The following is a 24,491-nucleotide window of genomic DNA, read 5'->3' as shown; positions in this document are numbered from 1 at the left end:
TTGCTTACAATGGACCGAGCTGCAGCGAGCTGCAGCGTGATGACCGCCGAGTCTCGCATGAATTTCAGCCAGGAGGTTCCGCCCTTACTCTTCGGAGATGCACCTTTGAAGGACTCTGGTAGTGCTTTTCTTATAAAGCTCTCCCTCATGGACTTTGTAGGCTTTGGATCGCCGCACTATGCAGCGTGCCTCATTTTGGTCCTCGGGGAGTTCCTGCCTAGTAAGGTAGGCGAGGAATGGTTCTGTCCACGGGGCGATGACGGCCATTATTACGTGGGCTGAAGGTGTTATTTCATTGGCAGAGCCTCCGATTGTGTCAGAATGTTCGGTGTCGGGCAGTGCGGTTGGGTCAGGGTTGTTATTGTTCGGCTCCCCTTCCCATACTACGGAAGGCTTGAATAGCCTTTCCAAGAAGATGTTGGGGGGACTACATCGCGTTTTGCGCCGATGCGTGCCAGGACATCTGCCGCATGATTATTTTCCCGGGCTATATCGTGAAATTCAAGCCCTTCGAACCGAGCTGACATTTTTAGGACGACGTTGCGGTAAGCTGCCATTTTTGGATCCTTGGCATCGAAGTCTCCATTTATTTGGGATATTGCGAGGTTCAAGTCCCCGCGCACCTCTAGGCATTGAATGCCCATGGATACTGCCATCCAGAGACCATGTAAAATGGCCTCATATTCGGCTACATTGTTGGAGTCTGTGTACATAATCTGGAGTACGTATTGAACTGTGTCTCCTGTGGGGGATGTAAAAACGATGCCAGCCCCTAGTCTGGCCACCATCTTGGAGCCGTCGAAATGCATGATCCAATTTGAATATGTGTCGTACTCTTTAGGGAGTTGGGCCTCCATCCATTCTGCGACGAAGTCGGCCAAAACTTGCGACTTGATGGCTCACCGTGGCTTATAAGTTATGTCTAACGGGAGGAGCTCAATGGCCCATTTTGCAATCTGGCCCGTTGCGTCATGGTTGTTTATAATATCGTTAAGTGGTACATCCGAGCCTACTGTTATTGAACACTCTTGAAAGTAGTGTCGTAGCTTCCGGGATGCCATGAATACCGCGTACGCAATCTTTTGATAATGTGGGTACCGTGATTTGCACGGAGTGAGGACAGTGGACACATAATAGACCGACTTTTGAAGGGGGAATTTGTGTCCGTCCGTTTCTCGTTCGACGACGAGCACTGGGCTTACAACCTAATGTGTTGCTGCAATGTACAATAGCATTGGTTCGCCAATGTTTGGCGCGGCCAGGATTGGGTTTGTTGCCAATATGGCTTTTATTTCGTCGAGTCCAGTCGTGGGTGCATCCGTCCATTTGAAGTGTTCGGTGCGCCGAAGGAGGCGGTAAAGGGGTAGGCCCTTTTCTCCCAAGCGGGAGATAAAGCGGCTTAGAGCCGCCGCGCATCCGGTTAACTTTTGTATTTGTTTGAGGTCCTTTGGGATATCCAATTGTGACAGAGCTCAGATCTTGGCTGGATTTGCTTCAATTCCTCTATCGGATACAATGAAGCCCAAGAGCTTTCCGGCTGGAACGCCGAAAACGCATTTTTCCGGGTTGAGCTTGATGTCGTATGTTCGGAGGCTATAAAATGTGAGCCTCAAGTCGTCTACTAGAGATTCAACATGTCTTGTTTTGACGAACACATCATCTAAATATGCCTCCACTATTTTGCCGATCTGGTTTGCCAGACATGTCTGAATCATGTGCTGATATGTTGCGCCGGCGTTTTTGAGCCCAAAGGGCATTGTGTTGAAGCAGAATGGGCCGTATGGTGTGATAAATGCCGTTGCGGCTTGGTCTGATTCTGCCATCTTGATTTGATGGTAGCCGGAATATGCCTCGAGGAAACACAACGAATCGTGTCCCGCGGTAGCATCGATAATTTGATCGATGCGGGGGAGGGGGAAGGTATCCATTGGGCAAGCCTTGTTAAGGTCTTTAAAATCAACGCACAGGCGCTAGGATTTGTCCTTCTTTGTTACCATGACCAGGTTTGCTAGCCAGTCCGGATGTTTTATATCTCTGATGAATCTGGCCTCCAATAGCTTTGCTAGCTCCTCTCCCATGGCCTGTCTCTTAGGTTCGGAAAAACGCCGAAGAGCTTGTTTCACAGGTTTGAATCCTTTTAGGATATCTAAGCTGTGCTCGGCCTGCGTGGGATTCCTGGCATGTCTGAAGGGTGCCAGGCAAAAATGTCCCAGTTCTCTTGTAGGAACTCTCGCAGTGCGGCGTCTACATCAGGGTTTAACTGTGCCCCGATGGAAACTGTTTTATTGGGGTCCATTGGATGGACCTGGAATTTGATTATTTCGTCCGCCGGTTTAAAGGAGGTGGACTTGGATCTTTTGTTGAGTACCACATCATCCCTATTCACCACGGAGCGCAGCGCAGTCAGTTCCTCAGCTGCTAGGGCTTCGGATAGTGCCTCGAGGGCCAGTGCGGCTGTCTTGTTTTCGGCGTGGAGTGCTATGTCCGGATCACTAGCGAGAGTGATGATCCCGTTAGGGCCGGACATCTTGAGCTTCATGTACCCATAATGGGGTATTGCTTGGAAGATTGTAAACGCTTCCCATCCTAGCAGAGCGAATTATCCAGCGTGCCGAACACCACATCTAGTGTGATTTTTCCTGTATAGCACGCTTCCCGACTGGGGATTATTCCTCTAAAGGTTGTGCTGCTTCGCTCAATGCGGTTCCAGTCTATTTACATTTTTTGAAGGGTTTCCTCATAAATGAGGTTCAATTTGTTGCCGCCGTCCATGAGTACCTTGGTAAGACGAAAGCAGTCCACTATTGGACTAAGGACCAATGCGGCTGGTGCTCGGGCTGTTCGGAATTTAGGTTCATCACTGGCGTTAAAGGTAATAGTCGTGTCACTCCATGGGTTTTTTGTTGCTACTTGGTAGACTTCGGCAAGGCTGCAGAGTGTCCTTTTTCGCATATTATTTGATGCGAAAGTCTTGAAGACTGTTAATACCGTATTGGTGTCTCTGGGGTGGCTTTCTGTGGCATCCGGAATTAGGAGATCTTCGCCAATTTTGGCCACCTGCCGGAGTATCCAACATGCTCTAAGGCTGTGAGTTGGTGTGGCATCCTCTATACTGTGAATTTTACAGGGTCCATTAAGCCATCCATCCAGTATGGTTCCATGTCCTGTAGAGGGTCTTTGCTTTTTGGTGTTTGACCCGGGTGACTGGCGATGATGCACCCTTTTATTTCGGACTGGGTTTGTATTCAGGGCCGGATCGTCCCATAATTTTATTTCGGTTTTCCAGGCGCTTTCCATCGCACAGTACTTTCATACAATGGACGCCAAGTCAGCGAAGCGTGTAATATCATGGCGACTTATGGCGTTGAGGATTCCCTTGTCCGTGCAATGATTGCAGAAGATTGAGATTGTGTCTTCCTCGCGGCAGTCCCTTATCCTGTTCCTAACCAGGAGGAATCTGGCCCAGTAATGATGTACTGTTTCTTCAGGCTCTTGCCTGATTTGGGATAGCGCTTATGTTCGGGTGGGTGGGTGGAATTAAATCCGAAGCCTCACCCAATCTGAGGCTCAGAGGCCGAGGAATTTCCGAACTCGAAAATTTGGATTCCTAGATGTTGTCCATTGAATCCAGCCCGTCGCCTGACTCTAAGTTCACGTCTTGAGTGATATCCTCCCCTCCGCGGGTATCCGGCTTGGAGGGATCGGGAATCCGGACGTAGCTAGTCCTTAAGATAGATGAAGGGCTGCCGCACTGTCCCTCTACCACGGCAACGTTATGGGTGACTTGGGGAGAGTTAATATCTCTCAGATCGGGTTTAGTCCCAATCTGGTCGTAATCCGTAGTGACTCATAGGGCGGCGATGCGATCCAAGAGCTCGTTTATGGTGGAGAGCTCCATTGGATCTAACTTCTCGGCGAGTTCCGAGCTGACATGAAGATTGTTTTCGATGGCTCGAGAGGTCATCGTCGGCGCAGAAGCCGAACAGGCGGTCATAAGAAAACCACCTAGCCGGAGGGTTTGGCCGACAGCCCAAAGCTCCCTTAGCAACGGTGCCATCTTTAAAGACGGGGCGAGGCATCCTTCCTGATGGCGACGACACAGAGGAACTCTCAATGAAAGCACCAATGTCGGTGTAAAAACCGGCGGATCTCGGGTAACGGGTCCCGAACTGTGCGTCTAGGCCGGATGGTAACAGGAGGCAAGGGCGAAGTTTTACCTAGGTTCGGGCCCTCTTGATGGAGGTAAAACCCTACGTCCTGCTTGATTAATATTGATGATATGGGTAGTACAAGAGTAGATCTACCACGAGATCAGAGAGGCTAAACCCTAGAAGCTAGCCTATGGTATGATTGTTGTTCTGTATGTTGTCCTACGGACTAAAACCCTCCGATTTATATTGACACTGGGGAGGGTTAGGGTTACAAAGTCGGTTACACTGGTAGGAGATCTACATATCCGTATCGCCAAGCTTGCCTTCCACGCCGAGGAAAGTCCATTCCGGACATGGGACGAAGTCTTCAATCTTGTATCTTGATAATCCAGGAGTCCGGCTGAAGGTATAGTCCGGCCATCCGGACACCCCCTAATCCAGGACTCCCTCAGCGGGGCAGTCTAGCTTGGTCGGTTTGAAGAGAGGCGAGGGCCTTTGTGATTTGACGGCTCATTCTTGCTTGAAGGCGAGGCCTTGTGATTTGATTGCTTGTATAAATGTGCCGACGACCTGAGGAGGAGCAAAGAACCATGCGGTATGCTCAAGTTTTCCACTGGAGTAGTACGACGTAGGAGCACGAAACACGGCAGCCCAATGCCATATGGTGATAAAAAATGATTTAATTTTGTAGTCTTCTCATCATTATCATTGTTCTATTCATGCCTCGCAGAGAACGTGACACGTGCGGCGAAACACCCGAAGCAAAAGAAGAAACACGTGAGTAAAAGAAGAAGGAAGATTATCACCCCCCCAAAAAAGAAGGAAGACGCACACTCAAGTCTGGGGCGCTGCTCCCTACTACATGAAGGGTTGCTGGCCGCGGAGTCGAAACTGCTTCTTCATCGCCTCCACGACCTTCATCTCCTTGCGTGTCTCCTCCGCCATCTTCTTCATTCTGTCCATGATGCGGGATTTCTCGATGCGAGCCTTCGTCATCTGTTCCACGGCCGCATTACATACCTTGACTTCAGCCAGGTGCTCGATGCAGAGCTTTGCCAACTCCTCCTTCTGTTCCATGACGAGGGCCTGCAGCATCTTCATCGAGGAACTACTATTCTCATGCAGCTTCTTCCAGCCGGCGTTCTCCTCGTTCAGCAGGTCGAGCTCGTGGCAGAGCTTCGCCTTGTCATCTTGAAGTTGCAGGATTTCGCTGGTCGCTTTCTTCCCTGAGGCAATGCTCTTCTTCAGCAGCATCACCATGCCGGCACTCAACTCCCCTTGCTCATTGAGCTCAGCAGGAATGTCATCGGGGTTCTCCTTCAGCAGCTCCTCCAAGCCATGGATGAACTCCTTCTCCTTATTGAGGTGCTTACTGAGCTGATCGGGCATGCCATCGAGGGATAACGACTCCAGCGTCGCTAGCTCGGCATGTTCGCCTCCGCGGCTAGGGCGCTCTTGGGAGCCATCGCCTGCCCATGAGAGATCTTTCGAGGTCTGTGCGGGGCGGCGAGCCCTCTCTTTTTTCCGTAGCCTTGGTTACCTCTCCCTTGTTATGAGTAGTTCTTGACCTAGTGCTCTACATACCGGCCATGGCAAGGACGAACGAAGAAGAAGGACTTATGAGGAGGAAGGTAGAGTAATTTCCGGTTAGGTACTAGATCTGCACTAATACTAAAACCTGCATAGTGGGAACACGTTCAGGTTTGGTACGTACTAGTAGGTGTGAGCAGGCTTGCACTTAATTGTAGCACTAGTACATGGGAATGTGATGGGAACAAGGTAAAGATTAATAGATGGTTTTGGTTTTGAAGCCCCAAACGGCTCCCGATGAGTTTAGTGTAACATAAATTTCAAGTACTCCCTCCATCTCAGTTTACAAGGCTTACACGTGTATCTAGGTAGTCAATGTAACTTATATAAAATAAATTGTTTAACATAAAACATATACCATTAGAAAAAGAATATTTGAAGTTTGTAATGATATATTTTTCATAATGTATGCCTCTTATTAAGTTGGTCAAATTAATGACCTAGGTACACGTGCAAGACTTGTAAACTGAGATAGAGGGAGTACTACACTTCTGAAATGCATGTCAGACCAAGCCGATGTGTGTCCCTTCTGTGTGACGCGGGTCCGACCGATAGTCTGTTGGTACGACCGACCGTGAAGTATTACGCGATGGAGACTTCTGGTTGTGGCTTCGGTTGATTGTCACGACCAAGCATTCTAAAACTAGTGATAAATCACTTACCATCTTTTTCCAAACGACCAAGTATTTTCACGGGAATACAATACATATAGATGGAGTGATTGTCAAGGTTGCAAACCGACATGGCGTTGCAAGTTCACTGCAATTGCAACCGACTAGGTCACTGCATCGCTGGCGGGGAAGGAGGGAAGCTCACCTCGCCTAGGATGCATGCCCAGCGGCGCCGCCGCAAATGGTCCCGGGATTTGGCTTCTCCTACTGCCCATTTGAATAGTTGCACCGGCTACTCATGCCATTGCGCAAGCATGCGCATTCTTTCCTCCGCAGTCGACTCCGTGAATATGATCTCTGCCATTAGCCCTAGCTCGAAATCAACGCGACGCTGCCAGATGCTGACATCCCTCAGCATCTCTACCCTGAGATCGACTTGCGCCTCCGCCTTGTGCTGTGCCAGGCACAGCTCCTTAGAACTTCTCTCCAATAGATGTGACGCTTCCTCGATCCGATTTGCCCTTGCTGCCCACCACCTGAAACGCAGCCCTGGCATGTCCTCCAGCGCCACCGATCTGTGATTCCAGAGCAATGGATCCCCTCTAAAACACATGTGGGTTTCGCCCGCGGGATCCTGGGATCTGAGGGATTATCCATGGTGGGATCCTCCATGGCGGGATCCAGTGGGCGAGGCGGGTTAGCGATCCTAGGTGCTGGGAGAGCCCTATGAGGCTAAGATAAAGATAATACTACTCCACTCCATCCATATTAAATACAAAGGCCACCAACGGTAGCCCTGGCAAAAATTGATAATGCTGCCCACGTCCTGGTTTATTGGCCCCCTTTGTGCCACTTTTTATGACATGCATAAATATTATGTTACTTACAAATATGGTCAAAAATTGGCACAAAATACGAAGGAGACCAATGGAAGTACTAGCAACCCATGATTTAACTACTTTCATGCGCGCAGTGGAGTAGTAATGTCTTTCTTTCGCCCTCACGTCCACTCAATTTGCATGCGCTGTATTAATTGACCATGAATGAATTGAAGGGATATAGACACGTCAAATTATCACATGGGGTGGATCTTCGTACAAAAATGCATCCCCCCGTGTACCCACGTGTGTGTGCGAGGAAATGAGTGCGTGCATGACATGCGTGGACATCTTCTCTTCATGCATGTACCTCCAGTGTGGCTTAGAGAGGACGAGTACATTCTTCTAGAACAAGCAGCACGTCACTGTGATCAATCTACACAAGGAGGTCACGACAACAACTCCACATGTTCCACGTGGCTTCATGAATTGTAATAGAGACATTGTGTAGCGTGCCATTGGAATCCTAATTTACGTGTTCTGCACATACTCGAAGTACTAGTAAGGTACACATGCATTGAACGCATTAGATTTGGCAACCAAATTATGAATAAATACCACACAATAGCATGTAAGCTCTGAGTCATATATGCCTGATGTAGACCTTCGTTTAATTCTTATAGTTCACCTCATCAAAATAAATTAGTTTCTATAAAAAGCTAGGGACTCTTTGATTTGTAGGATTTCCTAAACGCGGGAATAGGTAAAACATGGGATTAGAGTGGAGTGTCATCTTGAATCCTACAGGATTGTACGAGTGTTTGATTGTGCATAGAAAAAAAATGCAGGATGGATTCTTTCAAAGGGGTTTGAGTGGATGGGATGTTTCCTATGAGATCTAGTGCAAATGAATCCTATGAAAAAATTTCTTTGGTTTACAATCCTACGAATCAAACAACCAAGATAGGAAAAATTCCAAAGATTAGAATCCTCCAAAATTACTTTGAGAATCCTTTGAATCAAAGAATCCCTTATTCAATTTTATGATTCGTGGAATTGTGCATTGTAAAGCATAAAGTAAAAACAAATAATGGCAATTCAACTAGAAAAAAGTTTGGGGACTTATGATACAGAAGATTCTAGAACAAAGGGGGGCTAGTAGATGGTGCGAGGGGCCAAGTGGAGGGAGACTATGAAGGAGTGCTCAAGTGTGATATCGATATTTAAAGAGAGGGGGCGAGAACGTGCGTCATTGCGCGCAGTGGTGGAGCCATGAAAAAAAAATGAGTTAGGGGGCCAAGCATTGCTAATCCTTTATGAGGAGGGCCAACTCATGAACTTAAACCATTTGACCAGCAATTGTCTAATGATCACATTCATATTAGCCTTGATATATAGTGATGTTAGGGGGGGCAGCGCCCTTGCTGCCCCCTGTCTTCGCCACTGTGCGTGCGTCTGAGAGATGAAGCGGAAGGCATGGATGATGAGAGGGGGGCATTGGATATATAATTAATGGTATTAGCTATGTAATCCTATATAGAGAGGTATAGATTGATCGACGTGGACATGGGAAAGAGGGTGAGACCTCACTAGATATATACATTGATCGGTTTTGTGCGGGAAACTGTGAAAGACCAAGGTATATATACACACACATAGAGGAACATCGATCGTTGAGAATGCACGTGAGAGATAAACAATGCCTGATACGATGGAGAGTGGGACGTGTGTGTGTGTGTGTATGCATGCATGGGAGACCGACCGGAAGAAAAATATTGCATGTGTGCGGTGGATAATGCCGACTGGTACTATCTGTGCATGCATGCATGGGAGAAAGTTAGTGGTACAATTATAAAAGAGAAGACGACTGTGTGGGCGTAAAAGATTAGGTGAAGTCATAATCAATGTAAAGTTGAATTAAAATATTTGAATAAGAGATCATGATGTTTGAAATCCATGCATGCATGAATATAACTGAGATATGCGCGGTGTGGTTTGGAAACGGGCATGTTGTACTGTATACACATTGAACAAGGTCGGACTGATTTGAATTTAAGATATCGATGGAAGACATCATTCGGCCACATTACATCCGTGCATGGACACACTATTCTAATTGGAGATGATGGGTGCCTTTCACATCACATATCTATATCTGTACCCCTATGTATATTATATTTTATATTTTTTATATAGTGTGCGGATAAATTTAACTTTGAAAGATGGTCGTTGCATGAGGCCAATCCGATGGTGCAGAGATGGCAAATTTGAGCACTATTGGCCATTGGATATCATCTAGATTCCACCAGATTTTGCCACATGTACAATTTAGAAGACTCCATGGTTGAACTTAAGCATAATGCACAAACCTGAAAACACAAGCACTTCTTCTTTGTTCTAGAATCTTCCGTATCAGAATTTCCTAAATGTTTTTCTACATGATTTGCCATTATTTGTTTTTACTTTATGCCTTACAACGCACAATTCCATGAATCTTAAAATAAATTAGCATTCTTATAAAAAGTAGGTGATTTTGAATGAAATGAACTATAAGTATTAAACGAACATCTACATCATGCATATATGACTCAAAGCTTACATGCTATAATGTGGTATTTATTCATAATTTGGTTGCTAGATCTCATACGTGCAATGCACGTGTACCTTACTAGTCTAAATGGTGATTGTGTGTGTGTTGTAATTGTTAAACACATTTTACATAGTATATCGTACATGGTTTAGATTCCGAACATCTAGCTAGAGCATACATGTACTATGATTTGAATTCAACATAAAATGGATACATATTTTTGAACTTGAGATCGTATGTCCATGTAGTTCGTATTTATATAGGAATTTACTTCTCCTATATTCATGTCATGTGTTGTGAAGATAATATTTAGATGCTTGTATAACAAACCCGAGTACAATCCCATTCAAACAGGGAAAATGTACTCAAATTTTGTCCATATGCTAGACAACACACATTGTTTTTTTATTGTTGAGGGAAGTGCAAATTGTTTTGGTACAGTACATGTTATGTTTGTTGTCCCGATTTTTTTAGTTTTTTTGTTGTATTTGGTTGCATTTCTAGTAACATAGTACAACGGAACATGGCACTCTCAAGTGATGAGGTGTGAATTGTATTTTTTGGTACACGTTAAGCTTGTTCTCCCGAAATTTCAAGCCGCGCCTTGTTATGCCGAAATTTCCAGCTAGCATCTCTGTCTATCGTGCTGCGAAACTCCCGCCTCTTCAACCCGCGCCTTGTTTTCTCGAAATATTTAAGATATATCTTTATCTCGTTGTGCTCCGACAGCTACCTCCATGTCAACTCGCGCCTTGCTATTCCAAAATTACAATGCGCGCGAAAACTCCCACCTCCTGTGAAAACCCGACACGCGAAATGCCCGTGATACCCCTGAACCTAAAGAACTGCCTAGCTCAAATTGGTGGGGGTACTTCCGTAACTTACCCCACATTTCGGACAAGCCTGTCCCTAAACCATGGTTCCCCACTCCCATCCCATACATCCACCCATTCATACACCAAGGCCGCAAAAACCCGCGAAGCCCCACACCCTCCTCAGTATGCCATGACGACGTCGTCCATGGCAACACCTCGATGTCCCTCATCCACCATACCGGATGAGGATCCGTCGTCGGTCTCGTTGTCCCGTCGGTTCAGCCAGCACGTTGTCCACCTCCAACGAGCTGCCCCGACGTTCCCCTCGTCTTTCTCGCCACCTCCATTCCCACACCGCCATCTTCACCTGCACCACCAGAAGAGCATCATCATCATCGTTGCCTTGGATGAAGCTGAGGCATAATCGGTGCAACCAGATAGGTTGTACACTGATTGCCGCATTTTCTTCTTGATTCGATCTCATGGTGCGGCCGGCGCTCGGTCCCGAGCCGACACGGCGCGGCTCCATCCACGGCGGCATTGCCAGAAACTTCCTCCATGACGTCGCTCCCTCAAGGGCGATGTCCACATTAGTAGGGGCTGCTGCTGCTTTAGCTCTCACTCGCGCTGCGGCTCTGCTCATGCTCTCGGTCCCCTACTTGGTCTCCTCTTGCTATTTCTCTTGCTCTTCCTCTTGCTCGCACTGCTGCTCTCGCTCTTGCTCTTTCTTGCGATGCTGCTCCGATTTAGCTACACTTCAGTCGTAGTGGGGAGGGGGACTCATTGGAGAGGTACCCCAGTATCTATCTTAGGGTTCAGGGTGGGGGCGGTGGTCGCCGGCGGTGGTGGGGCGGTGGCGTGGGGATCACCGGAGAAAAAGCTCGACACGGGGGGCCTAGAGGGATGGCCGGGGCGGCGGCGTACCGGCGGTGGGGAGTGGTTTCGGGGTGGGCGGGGCGGCACACCGCCGGCCGCGGGCGGCGGGGGACTGCTGTTTGGCCAGTGGTGGCTGGCGGCTCAGGGTAGCCTCACGTGATGCTGCTACATGACCAGCTACCCCGGCTCTCGCATGCCCTACAGCTGCTGCTGCTGCTACTGCTTTTCTGCTACTAGTGCGTTCAGTTTCGACATTTAAGTTTTCGACAATTAAATTCAGTTTCGACATTTAAGTACAGAGTTGAGCGGTTGATGTATTTTACCTCTAGCACTCTCTGGTTATGTATTTTATGTCATCTATTGGAGATGTTATTAGAGTTCCACTCATGTTAACATTGTCTCTCTTGTCCTGCTTCAGCCTCGGCGTCGTACAACTCACCGGAGCTGCTCCAACAATCAAACCCTCCATAACAGCGGAGCGGTAACCCAGGCTCCATCTCCTGACACCTAACATCTTCTTCCCCTCCTCTGATAGCCAAGTCAGGTCGAGCATCCTCATCGACCAACCCAATCACGCTGAGATCGATATGGCTTCGCCAAAGAGGTTGTACACTTGTTGTTTGACTTAATCTCACCATGCTTCTTTGAATCCCGTGATCTTCCAATTCTTATGAATCAAACACCCAAATTGGCAGAAAACTGTGTTTTTAAATTCTCTGTTTTGCACGTGCATTCCTATCCTATTCTTGTCTATTTCCTATCCATGCATTGTCAGAATCCTCAAATTCAAACAATTCCTTACACAATTACTTCTATTTGAGATATGTGTCAGAGAAAACCTTGTGTGGTTTGTCCTGCTCCTGCTGCGCTGTGTTCCACCCCAGCTCAGCTGCTCCAATGATGGAAGGGTTCACCGCAGCAGTGATCCACTCTCCAGAATGTCTTCCGCCGCCTCAGATATTCTTCCCCACCGCCGGCAGCCACCACAACTGCATTAACATCATCAACTAAGCAGATGACCTTGAGGACTACACGGGTCCGCGAGAGAGGTCACACTCTTCAGTGTGTGCTTACGTTATGCATCGCTTAATATGATGACATGCTACTTCATTGTCATGTTCACCTATTAGACTCCGAGCCAGGTCCAAACTAATGCTGAAACTTGAGTTTTTAAATGGTTGTGAGGTACATATTGGGGCAGCAATCAGTACTATATGTCTACTATCTCGTTAATCTTGGGTGTCTACTATGAGTTTCATGTTGGGTGCAAACAAACATTAAAGGAGCCATTATTTGTATTTTTAACTAAAGCTATTATCTGTCTGGCATCATTGGTTTTGGGTCTATCCACAGTTCGCTACCACCACTTTGGATTTGTGCATGCACTTCTTACATAATCTCACTATGTTTTATTCCTATGCATGTCAGTTATTGTACACAATGGAACTGAACATGTAGAGCAAAAGAGACGAGCCTTGCGTGGCAATAAAATTTTATGCAGACGTCGCTCCATGGTGGGTGCAAAGGCATCCCCCCTCCATCCATTTTGGATCGTAATCAAGAGCAAGATAACTGTTCTGAGGGGGATTCAGAAGGAGAAGACCACTCCTATTTGCCCCCTGAATTCTTCGCTCCAACTTGGCATGCTGATGTTGGTAATATCATGCATATGGTGCCTTGCATTGCTTACTGTATACATCAAATTGGTCATCTTCTTAGTTTAGACATGCTTTGTGTCAATGCCATATGTTTAGTTTCTTTATCATATATGTGAATCATGCAATGCCATCTTGTTTGGCCAGGCATCATATATGTGAATTTTGCAATGCCACCCTGGTTAGCCTGTCATCTTATATGTGAATTATATCATGCCATAATTTTTTTATTACATGTTAAATTTGTCAACAATTTTAGTACATTCAATTACTCTTCCTATGCATCAGCCATTCGGCACGGTCATGGAAAAATCTGAAGTGGAAACAAGGTCTCAATAGCAGACAAGGCTATCTGACGAAGCGCATGTCTTGCTGGCTATGGATAGCTCCTTAAAGGAGGATTCAGAGACAGATGACCAGTCCTATCCCCCCCGAGGTGCATGCTCTAACTTGGCAGGGTTATGTTGCTCATAGCATGCGTATGGTATCTTGCATTGCTATGTCATTTGCTTAGTTTAGACATGTTTTGTGTCAATGCCACCTATTTAGTGTCTAATTACCATATATTTGAATTTTGCGATACCATCTTGTTGCAAGACATTATATATGTGAATTATGCAATGCGATCTAATTGCAAGGCATTATATATGTGAATTATGCAATGCCATGCTGTTTAGCCAAGTGTCATATATTTGAATTATATCATGATGTCTTTTTTTGTATTTCACGTTGCATTTGTCGAAAGTGTTTGCATATTCAACTACTCTTCCTGTGCATCAGCCATTTGAATTGGTGATGGACAAATCTAGAGTGAAAACAAGGTCTTTAGAGCAAACAATGCTACGTGCTAAAGCAGATATCTTGATGGTTATAGATATCTCTTCAGAGGAGGATTCAGAGGCAGATGACCATTCCTATTATCCCCTTGAGGTGTATGCTCAAACTTGGCAGAGTTATATTACTCATATCATGCATATGTTGCATTGTAATGCTTAGTTTTTACATCATGTACACAATATTGAATGCCATCTCCTTAGTTTACACATCATATATGTGATTGCCCTCTTCTCACTTGCTTAGTATATAAATCATATATTTGAATTATATCATGCCAAGATGTTTACATAGATAGCATGTATCTGAATTATGGCATGCCAACCCATTTTCCAAATACATAATATAGTTATATCATCTCATCATGTATACATCGTCATCATATTTTGAATTATGTCATTCTATCTGTGAATTATATCATGCCTTCATGTTTCCATCGACGGCATGTTTGTGATTCATGGCATGCCAACCACTTTAATAGACACATCGTATAGTTATATCATGTCATCCTGTTTACATAGTCATCATATTTTTATGTATGTCACTCTATCCTGTTTAGTTAGCCATCATACATGTGAAATTGTGTCATGCTATCCTGTTTAATTAGCCATCATATATGTGAAATTATGTCCTACTATTCTGTTTGGTTAGACAACATAAATGTGAATTAATTCATGCCATGTTTTCTTCCCAACTATCCATTGCACCTGTCTATTAGAATGTCTATACATTCAATTAATTTTCTTGTTTATCAGCCATTTCAATTGGATGGGGTGATGGCAGTATCCGTGGGAGTAAAAACAATGTCTTCAGCAAAGATTGTGCTACTTGTCGATGCAGATAGAACCACGGTTGTACTTGCTAAAGAACCAGCCCCACCACACATAACCCAGACTCACGCAGATTGTACCCCTACCCAGTTGGACAGAGAATGAGCTACACCCCTTCTAACCCCAACCCCAGCAGATAGTAACCCAGTTCCAGTTGACACAACACGATATCCACCACAAAGCACCCGAACACCAGCAGTTAGTAAGGCAATTGCAGTGCCCAAAGCATGAGGACCGCCACTCCGAACCCCAAGTCAACGCTTAAAGCAGAAGAAGAATTGTTCTCTAGTCAGGTTCCGTAGCTATGGTTCATACTACTTTGCTCTTGCATCACTGTATTTACTCATACCAACTAATTTCAAATTTGAAGGATGCAATTGAAACTCCAATGGCGCAACAGGTATGTTTTAAACCTGTTTCTTTAACGTGTTTGCGGTTGTAACTTGCTCTATTTTGATTTCAGTTTCAATTGAATAAACAATTATGTTCTCATGCCATGCACATTACAAGTGTTGTTATTGTTGTATTGTTTCCCACACTTATATTCTGTCTATGCTGATTTGTCTTAAATAGATATGATTCGAACTGTATCTATCCTGATTTGGCAACATAAACTAGAATGATATAGACCAAACAGTGACCATACTACATAGATATATGTTTGTTTCATGTTGTTATCCTGTCCACCTTACTACTGAACTGGTTTATCAAAATGAGTTTCATATACTACATTGTAAACCTGTGATGTGTTTGTTTGCTTCTCTTTTAGAATGCGGATAAAATATTGGAGAAGAGTACCCCGTTATGAAATGGTAAAGGAAGTAATGCAGATAAGGTTCAAGATAGTGAGACATCCATGTTGGTCTCCAAGAAAGCTGATAAAAACTATATTGAAGACACTGAGACAACCCCAAAGTCCTGCCTTGATGTAGTGTTCGAGTTACTGGCTACTACTGCTGGCATCAGCTCTTCAAACTCTCTGCCTGAATCAGTTCAGCTTCTTGAGTCTCAACTTTAAGTTGAAATACATCGATCATATGTTATGTGATAGTAAGGCGAAGGACTGAGGAAGTCCCTGCAGAATTCAGATGCATACTTCCGAGTGCAACAACAAGTGCTAGAGGATTTAAGCACCAAACAAGAGAAAGTTAATAAGCTTGCTAAGCATCTTGCCAGCATTATGGGTACCCATGATATTGTTTCTTGAGATCTTTTGAAGTGGTTTCAGTTGTGGACTTGTTTTGCTGTGGCGTTTATTCGCACGGGTCGCCAACTTCGACAACCAGTGTAATAGATATGCTGCTTTGTTCCCTATATTTGCACCGGTGGCGAACTTTGATGCCCAGTGGATGTAATATGTGTAATAGCTGTGATAGCCTAGTGTAAATTGCTTGCTTATTTATTTCCTTGTTGTCTTGTTTATTTGTTTGCTTATAGTCAGTGTGGCTCTTTTTCTACGGTTTGCTAGTGGCTGCAATAACCTATTTTTTAATACTAGGCCACAATAACCATGGGCTACATATTTACTGTAGTTACCATGGGCCTCGTACGGCTGTAGAAACAATGGGCCTTCTAAGGGCCGTAGAAAAAATGGGCCTTCTATGGGCCGTAGCATCAATAGGCCTTCTACGTGTTGTATGATGGATAGGCCAAACATGGGCCAATAACAGACTGCATTATGGGCCGTAAACGGGCTATATTTGGAATTGTCTGTTCATGGGGCGACAATAATGGGCCGTCGTTAATCGGCCGTATTTGATGACGCTATGAAAATGGCCCAACGGATTAACAGGCTACAAACGGGCTGATTGTAACTGCAGGCTGAATTTGGCCCACAAGCAGAAAAGGCCAATAACGGGCCGTAAGTAACCGAATGATGGAAATGAGGCCAAGAACAAATGGGCTCTAAGAAGGCCGAAAGAAAACATGGGTTGGGAACGGCCCAATGGAATAATGGGCCGTCAATGGGTATAAAGGGGTACACTATTCATTGCGGGCCAGATTCACCATGGGCCGCTAAATGGGCCAAGAGTTACAAATGGCCTCGTATGGGCCGAAAGACATCATGGGCCATACATGGGCTGGAAGTTACAACAGGCTAGAATTATATTGGACGGACTAGATGAAGCTCCTGGGCTTAATTCCGATAGGCTGTAACGGGCCATGAGTTAGCGGGTCGTAAATGGGCTATATACGAATAGGCCGTTAACAGGCTTTCCATGGGCCGGCCCGTTACCTTTTGACTAAGTCAAATGGGCTGGCCTTTTCATGGGTATGGGCCTATGTTTGGTCGTGCCACGTGTCGACGTATCATAGGTGCCTCTTGTCCAATGAATGGACGACATCTGTCCCAACGGTGAGCCAACACGTGTTTCCTACGGCCAATGAGAATTTTGCACGTGGAAAATCCTCATTGGTCCGGGCTGTTAGCGGGTTATCGGATCCAAAACTTAGCCCAATAGCTTAACGGCGACCCATTACGGTGAATGCCACATGTCGGTCACCCTTGACGAAAGCACTTCCATGACGCACGATTTATCATCATGGAAGTGGACACTTCCGTGATGATAATTTTGGTAATGGCATGTGTAACACCCCAGATGTAACTTTCCCAATTTGTACTCCAACTCTTGCCATTTCCGACGTTAAGTTATATTCATTTTCCTCCGGTTCGGGTTTTGTCTCCGTGTGTTGTTGTCGTTGTCATGCATCTCATATCATGTCATCATGTGCATTGCATTTGCATACGTGTTCGTCTCATGCATTCGAGCATTTTCCCCGTTGTCCGTTTTGCATTCCGGCGCTTCGTTCTCCTCCGGTGGTCATTTCTAGATTTATTTCATGTGTGGGGATTAAACATTTCCGGATTGGACCGAGACTTGCCAAGCGGCCTTGGTTTACTACCGGTAGACCGCCTGTCAAGTTTCGTATCATTTGGACTTCGTTTGATACTCCAACGGTTAACCGAGGGACCGAAAAGGCCTCGTGTGTGTTGCAGCCCAACACCCCTCCAATTTGGCCCAAAACCCACCTAACTCTGCTCCATCATCTAGAGCGTTCGATCACGATCGCGTGGCCGAAAACCGCACCTCATTTGGACTCTCCTAGCTCCTCTATGCCTATATAGCCCCTCCGAAATCCGGATCCTCCCCCGTCAAACCCTAAAAATCCTCCGCCGCCGCCGGACGTGTCCGCCGGGCCGGACAAGTCCGCCGCCCCGCCAAGGAGCCCCACGTGGCGCCCCGGCCACTCACCGCCGCCACCCCCGCCGGCCCGCCGGGCCCGCCGGCCCCCCCGCGCCGCCCGGCCCCGCCTCCCTCCCGCGCGCGCCCGCCCGCCCCTCCCCCGGCCCGCCGCCTCAGCCGGCCGCCGCCGCCCCCCGCCGCTCCGCTCCCTCGCCGCCGCCGCCGCCCCGCGCCCGCATCGGCCTCCGCCGCCGCCCTCCGCACCGCCGCCGCCGCCGCCCTCTCCTCGCTCCGGCCCCGCGCCATCGGACATCCGGCGAGCTGCCCGGTAACCTCCGGCGCGCCGCCCGGATCTGGATCCGCTCGCGCGTGAACAGTAAACCCTAATCCGGAGGTTATTTTTCTCTAAGTCCCGAAATTCCAGATCCAAGTGCCTCTGTTCGTAGCCTCCGTAACTTTGCATCCGTAGCTCCGATTCATGCATATAGCATATCAAAATGTTCATCTCAGAGAGTACATCATTTCATTCCATTGCATCATTTTCATTTGAGTTCATCTTGATGCCCGAAATGCTGTTAGAAGAGGGCTACTTGAGATAATTGTCAGATCTGCTGCTCCATTTAGGTTTTTTTGTCATTTTTGCCATGATTAATGTGTGCATGATATGCCCTGATGCTCTACATATGTTTTGTTAAGGGTTTTGTCATCTTTCCAGAGGTGCAACCCATGTATTTTTGTGATGTGTGTGGTGACTTGTGCAAGCTTGCAAAGTGGTGCACTTGTAATTCTGTTTTCAGGGACTTAGCAATTCCACTAAGTCCTTGAGCTGGTTATCTCATGATGCCATATGTTCATGTTGTTTCCTAGTGATCGGTGCCTCTTTTGAGGATGATCAGTAAGGATGTTTTGTTAATATTGTAGTGCTCTATCCATCCATGTCTTTGTTTGCAATTATGGAGCACCCTTGCTTGAGTCAATCGAGCTCTACTTTTGCTACTTTGTGAATCTGGGCAGATTGTCAACTTGTTTGCAATTTTGCCGATGATGTTGTAGTTGATCCGTGCATGCTATGCTATTGTTCTTGCCATGTCTAGCTTGCATTTTGTGCCTTCTTGATGGATGTATGCTTGTCTTGCCATGACTTGCACCGTAGTGAGTGCATCGAGCTCGTAAACATGCCTACTTGAGTTATATTTCAGCATGTGTCAGTTTTCACTAAGTCTGAAAACTGATTATGTTTTTGCTATGTTCACATGCTTGCAATTGTATTTTCTGATCCCTTTTGGCTCAAGGTCACTAAGGGACTTTTGTTAAGCTCTTTGAGTAGCTCCATGCCATGCTTTACTTTGCCATGTTCAGGTCCTGTAGCATGTAGTTTTGTTGCTCCGAAGAGGGCTACCTGATCTGAAATTCCAGACAAGTGTTAATTTCACTAAGTCTGAGATCTGTTTGCCATATGCATTTTTGCCATGCTTGTTTGAACCTGTTAATGGATGAATTGGCCGTAGCTCAGTGCTAGACTTTTGTTAAGCATCTTGTGTGCATCCCTGCCATGTATTTTGTTGTCATGTTTGGGTGCTGTAGCATGTTCATTTCATTGCATTTAGATGCCTACTTGCTGTAAATCGCAGACCGGTGTCATTTTTGAATCGCTTGCCATTTCCAAACCGTAACTCCGATTCCGGCGTTCTTTATATCGTTTTCAAGCGATTTCATCTCATCTTTCCAGTGGCACACTTGGATTTCCAAGTTGAGGCCAGGTTCATGCATTTCCTGTCATATCTTGCATTTTGCATCCCGCATCGCATCCCGCATAGCATATCATCTTTGCATTGTGTTGTTTGAGTTTGCACGTGGTTGATTGTATCCTTGTTGCTTGTTTGTCTTGTTTGGGTAGAGCCGGGAGACGAGTTCGCTAACGAGGAGCCCGTTGAGTTTGCTTTCGAGGATCCAGTCAACTCTGACAACTGTGCAGGCAAGATGATCATACCCTCGAAATCACTACTATCTTTGCTATGCTAGTTTGCTCGCTCTTTTGCTATGCCATGCTACGATGCCTACCACTTGCTTGCAAGCCTCCCAAATTGCCATGTCAAACCTCTAACCCACCATGTCCTAGCAAACCGTTGATTGGCTATGTTACCGCTTTGCTCAGCCCCTCTTATAGCGTTGCTAGTTGCAGGTGAAGATTGGAGGCCGTTCCTTGTTGGAACATTTATTTACTTGTTGGGATATCATTATATTATCTTGTTATCTTAATGCATCTATATACTTGGTAAAGGGTGGAAGGCTCGGCCTCTCGCCTAGTGTTTTGTTCCACTCTTGCCGCCCTAGTTTCCGTCATATCGGTGTTATGTTCCCGGATTTTGCGTTCCTTACGCGGTTGGGTTATAATGGGAACCCCTTGATAGTTCGCCTTGATTAAAGCTTTTCCAGCAATGCCCAACCTTGGTTTTACCATTTGCCACCTAGCCTTTTCTTTCCCTTGGGTTCTGCAGACTCAAGGGTCATCATTATTTTAACCCCCCCCCCGGGCCAGTGCTCCTCTGAGTGTTGGTCCAAACTGTCAGCCGCCGGTGGCTACCAGGGGCAACTCTGGGCTGGCCTACCGGAAGTTTGGACAATCTGAGTGTGCCCTGAGAAAGAGATATGTGCAGCTCCTATCGGGATTTGTCGGCACATTCGGGCGGTGTTGCTGGTCTTGTTTTAACCTGTCGAAGTGTCTTGAATTACCGAGATACCGAGTCTGATCGGAACGTCTTGGGAGGAGGTCTATTCCTTCGTTGACCGTGAGAGCTTGTCATGGGCTAAGTTGGGACTCCCCTGCAGGGATTTGAACTTTCGAAAGCCGTGCCCGCGGTTATGGGCAGATGGGAATTTGTTAATGTCCGGTTGTAGATAACTTGAACCTTAACTTAATTAAAATGAATCAACTGAGTGTGTTACCGTGATGGCCTCTTCTCGGCGGAGTCCGGGAAGTGGACACGGTGTTGGAGTAATGTTTGCGCAGGTTGCTCTCTAGTTTCTCGCTCGCGCTTTGCCTCCTCTTCTCGCTCTCTTTTGCGAATAAGTTAGCCACCATATTTGCTAGTCGCTTGCTGCAGCTCCACTCATATTTTACCTTGCCATACCTATAAGCTTAAATAGTCTTGATCGCGAGGGTGCGAGATTGCTGAGTCCCTGTGGCTCACAGATTACTATTACACCAGATGCAGGGCCTGATGATTCCGCTCCAGGAGACGCGTATGAGCTCAAGTGGGAGTTCGACGAAGACTCTCAACGTTACTATGTTTCCTTTCCCGATGATCAGTAGTGGTGCCCAGTTGGGGGTGATTGGGACCGTGTCGCATGTTGGGTTCTCTTTTATTTTGGCGCCGTAGTCGGGCCATGAGTGTTTGGATGATGTAATGTTATTTATGTACTTGATTGACGTGGCGAGTGTAAGCCAACTATGTTATCTCCCCTTTATTATTATATTACATGGGATGTTGTGAAGATTGCCTAACTTGCGACATATGCCTTCAATGCGATTATGTCTCTAAGTCGTGCCTCGACACGTGGGAGCTATAGTCGCATCGAGGGTGTTACAAGTTGGTATCAGAGCCTTCCCCGACCTTAGGAGCCCCATTGCTTGATCGTTTTTAGCGGCCGAGTTGTGTCTAGAAAAATGTTTTGAGTCATTTAGGAATTATATATCGGAGAGTTTAGGAATTCTTTTTACTTCCCAGTCTCCTCATCGCTCTGGTAAGGCATCCTGACGTAGAGTTTTGACTCTTCTCTTCTCAAATTTCACTAAAAAAATTTAGGATCACGCGGGTATCTTGGAATCGTTCCGATGGTTTTATGATGAGAACATTGTCTTGGTGCCTCCTGTCAGGGGTTTAGTGGAAGTGTCCCGGGGAGTTGAGCTCTGAGGTGTTGTCATCATAATTTTATCGTTGCAGTTCTGGAATACCTGAGTTTAGTACGCCGACATCGAAAATCTCTTTTATGCAGTTCGTTGGTGAGATAACCTCGACGCCACCCAGTACTGGGGCGGGAGTTCGGGAGTATCGCCATAACTTGTATAACGGATGCTTTTCGAAGGTTGAGGTAGATGGTTTCCGAAGGTTTCTTGGTTATGTGTTGAAGGATGGATACAGCTGGATGTAGGATTTGCTAGTTTGGGTGAGATATTATGCTTCCCCTGTATCCCCAACACCTGATTGCATAACCGGAAAGGTTCGGGAGTTTCATAGGTGGGAATTCTAGTAGCTCTAGTTCTTCTTCCACGGATATTGGTTTGAGATTGGGATTTCTTACCGATTATTCGTTCTTGATCCGTACCTTGTTGATTTATTTCTCTACCTTAATTCTACGTGGCTTCTCAATTTATGGATATGTGACCATTTCAAGAGGAATGCATTCGTTCATTTTGTTCGGATGTGAAGACTATATGTTGCAATTTTCATTCCGTTGGATTCAGCTTCAATATTTGTCTATCAATGTGCTAATGGTGGTCAACCTCTTCAGGATGGCTCCTCCAACGCGCACGACTCCGAATCCTGATCCGCCACCACCTCCACCTCCTCCGGAGGCATGGCAAGCTGTGATGGCCGCAACCAATGCAAACACACAGTTGATCATGCAAATTCTTCAAGAGCGCAATCAAGGCAACCAAGGGAATCAAGGCAGCAATCAGAATCACTTTGCTACACTCAACCAGTTCCTTGCTAACGGGCCAAAGACTTTCAGCAATTGTGTTGAGGCAACCGATGCTGACGATTGGCTTGTGGATCTGTGCAAGCATTTCGAGTGCAGTAACGTCAGGCCTGAGGACTTTGTTAAGTTCGCTTCCTTCCAACTCAAAGATCAAGCTGCAGAATGGTTCCAGCAGTACAAGGACTCCAGAGGTGGACGTGTTATCACTTGGGATGATTTCCGTCGAGATTTCCGAGCTCATCATATTCCCCAGAGCGTGGTTGAAAGCAAGCGTGAGGAATTCCGCAATCTGAAGCAAGGCTCTTTGTCTGTCTATGACTACAACAAGTTGTTCCAGAAGCTCGCCCGCTTTGCCAAGCAGGACGTCCCTGATGAGAAGAGCATGATATACCAGTTCAGGGGTGGTCTCAGAGAAGAAATTCAGCTAGCTCTTGTTCTCTTCGAGCCCTTGAGATACGATGAGTTCTACAACATGGCACTGAAGCAAGAGGCTGCTCAGTTGAGGTGTGATGCTTCCAAGAAGCGAGTCAGAGATGTTACTCCTTCTTCCTCTACTCAAGTGGCCAAGCAGCAGAAGTATTGGCTTCCTCCTCCTCCGTTCCGTCAGCCGTATCAGCAGAAGAGCAAAGGTGGCAGTGGTTCTTCCCACCCATCCAACCCTGGCTTTCAGAACAAGACTTCGTCTCTACCTCCAAGATCGAGTGCTCCGTATCACCGTCCGCTTTCAGAGGTCACGTGCAACAAGTGCCAACAGAAGGGTCACTATGCCAACAAGTGTTTCAACCAGAGGCGTCTTCCTCCTCCTCCTCCTGTCAGATCGGCAAGTACAGCTGTGGTCAAGCATAACCCCAAGCATGCCAAGGTCAACTTGATGAATGCAGCTCAGGCAGTGGACTCGTCGGATGTGATCATGGGTAACCTTCCTGTTAACGATGTTCCTGCAAAAGTTCTTTTTGACACGGGCACTTCGCATTGCTTCATCTCGAAACCTTTTGCATCTAAGCATGAGTTGACTTCCCAATTTATGCATAAACCGTTAGCAGTTGTCTCTCCGGGTAAATGTTTGCTTGCTAATCATGAGATTCCGGATATTTCTATCACGTTGGGCGATTACAAGTTTCTTTCTTCTCCTATGGTGCTTGGTAACTCAGATATTGATCTTATTCTCGGAATGGATTGGCTTTCTAAGCACAAGGCTCAGCTTGATTGTGCAGCCAGGCAGATTCAATTGACTCATTCGTCTGAGGATGTAATTGTCTTTGCCGCTTGGGATAATACCATCCGTCTGTTTTCTCTCAATGAGAAGGGTGAACTCGATGCCATCTCTCAAATTCCAGTCGTTTGCGAATATCAAGACGTCTTTCCAGAAGAGCTTCCAGGAATGCCTCCGCACCGGCCAGTTGAATTCGTTATTGATCTTGAGCCTGGCACGGAACCTGTGTGCAAGCGTCCTTACAAGCTCGGACCTAAAGAGTTGAAGGAGCTGAAGAAGCAACTCGATATTCAAGAGAAAATGGGTCTCATTCGGCCTAGTTCTTCTCCGTGGGGTTGTGGTGTTATTTTTGTGAAGAAGAAGGATGGAACGGACCGACTTTGTGTTGATTACCGTCCAGTGAACAAGAAGACCATCAAGAACAAATACCCACTTCCCAACATCAATGAGCTGTTCGAACAACTCAAAGGTGCCCAAGTATTCTCCAAGCTTGATCTCCGTATGGGTTATCATCAGATTCGAATCCGTGAGCAAGATATTCCCAAGACGGCTTTCAGGACAAGCTTTGGTTCATATGAATACACTGTCATGTCTTTTGGCCTCGTCAACGCTCCTCCGACGT

Source organism: Triticum aestivum, chromosome 4A, assembly GCF_018294505.1.
Source record: "Triticum aestivum cultivar Chinese Spring chromosome 4A, IWGSC CS RefSeq v2.1, whole genome shotgun sequence".
Classification (NCBI taxonomy): Eukaryota; Viridiplantae; Streptophyta; class Magnoliopsida; order Poales; family Poaceae; genus Triticum; species Triticum aestivum.
Note: the sequence above shows the minus strand (reverse complement) of the source record.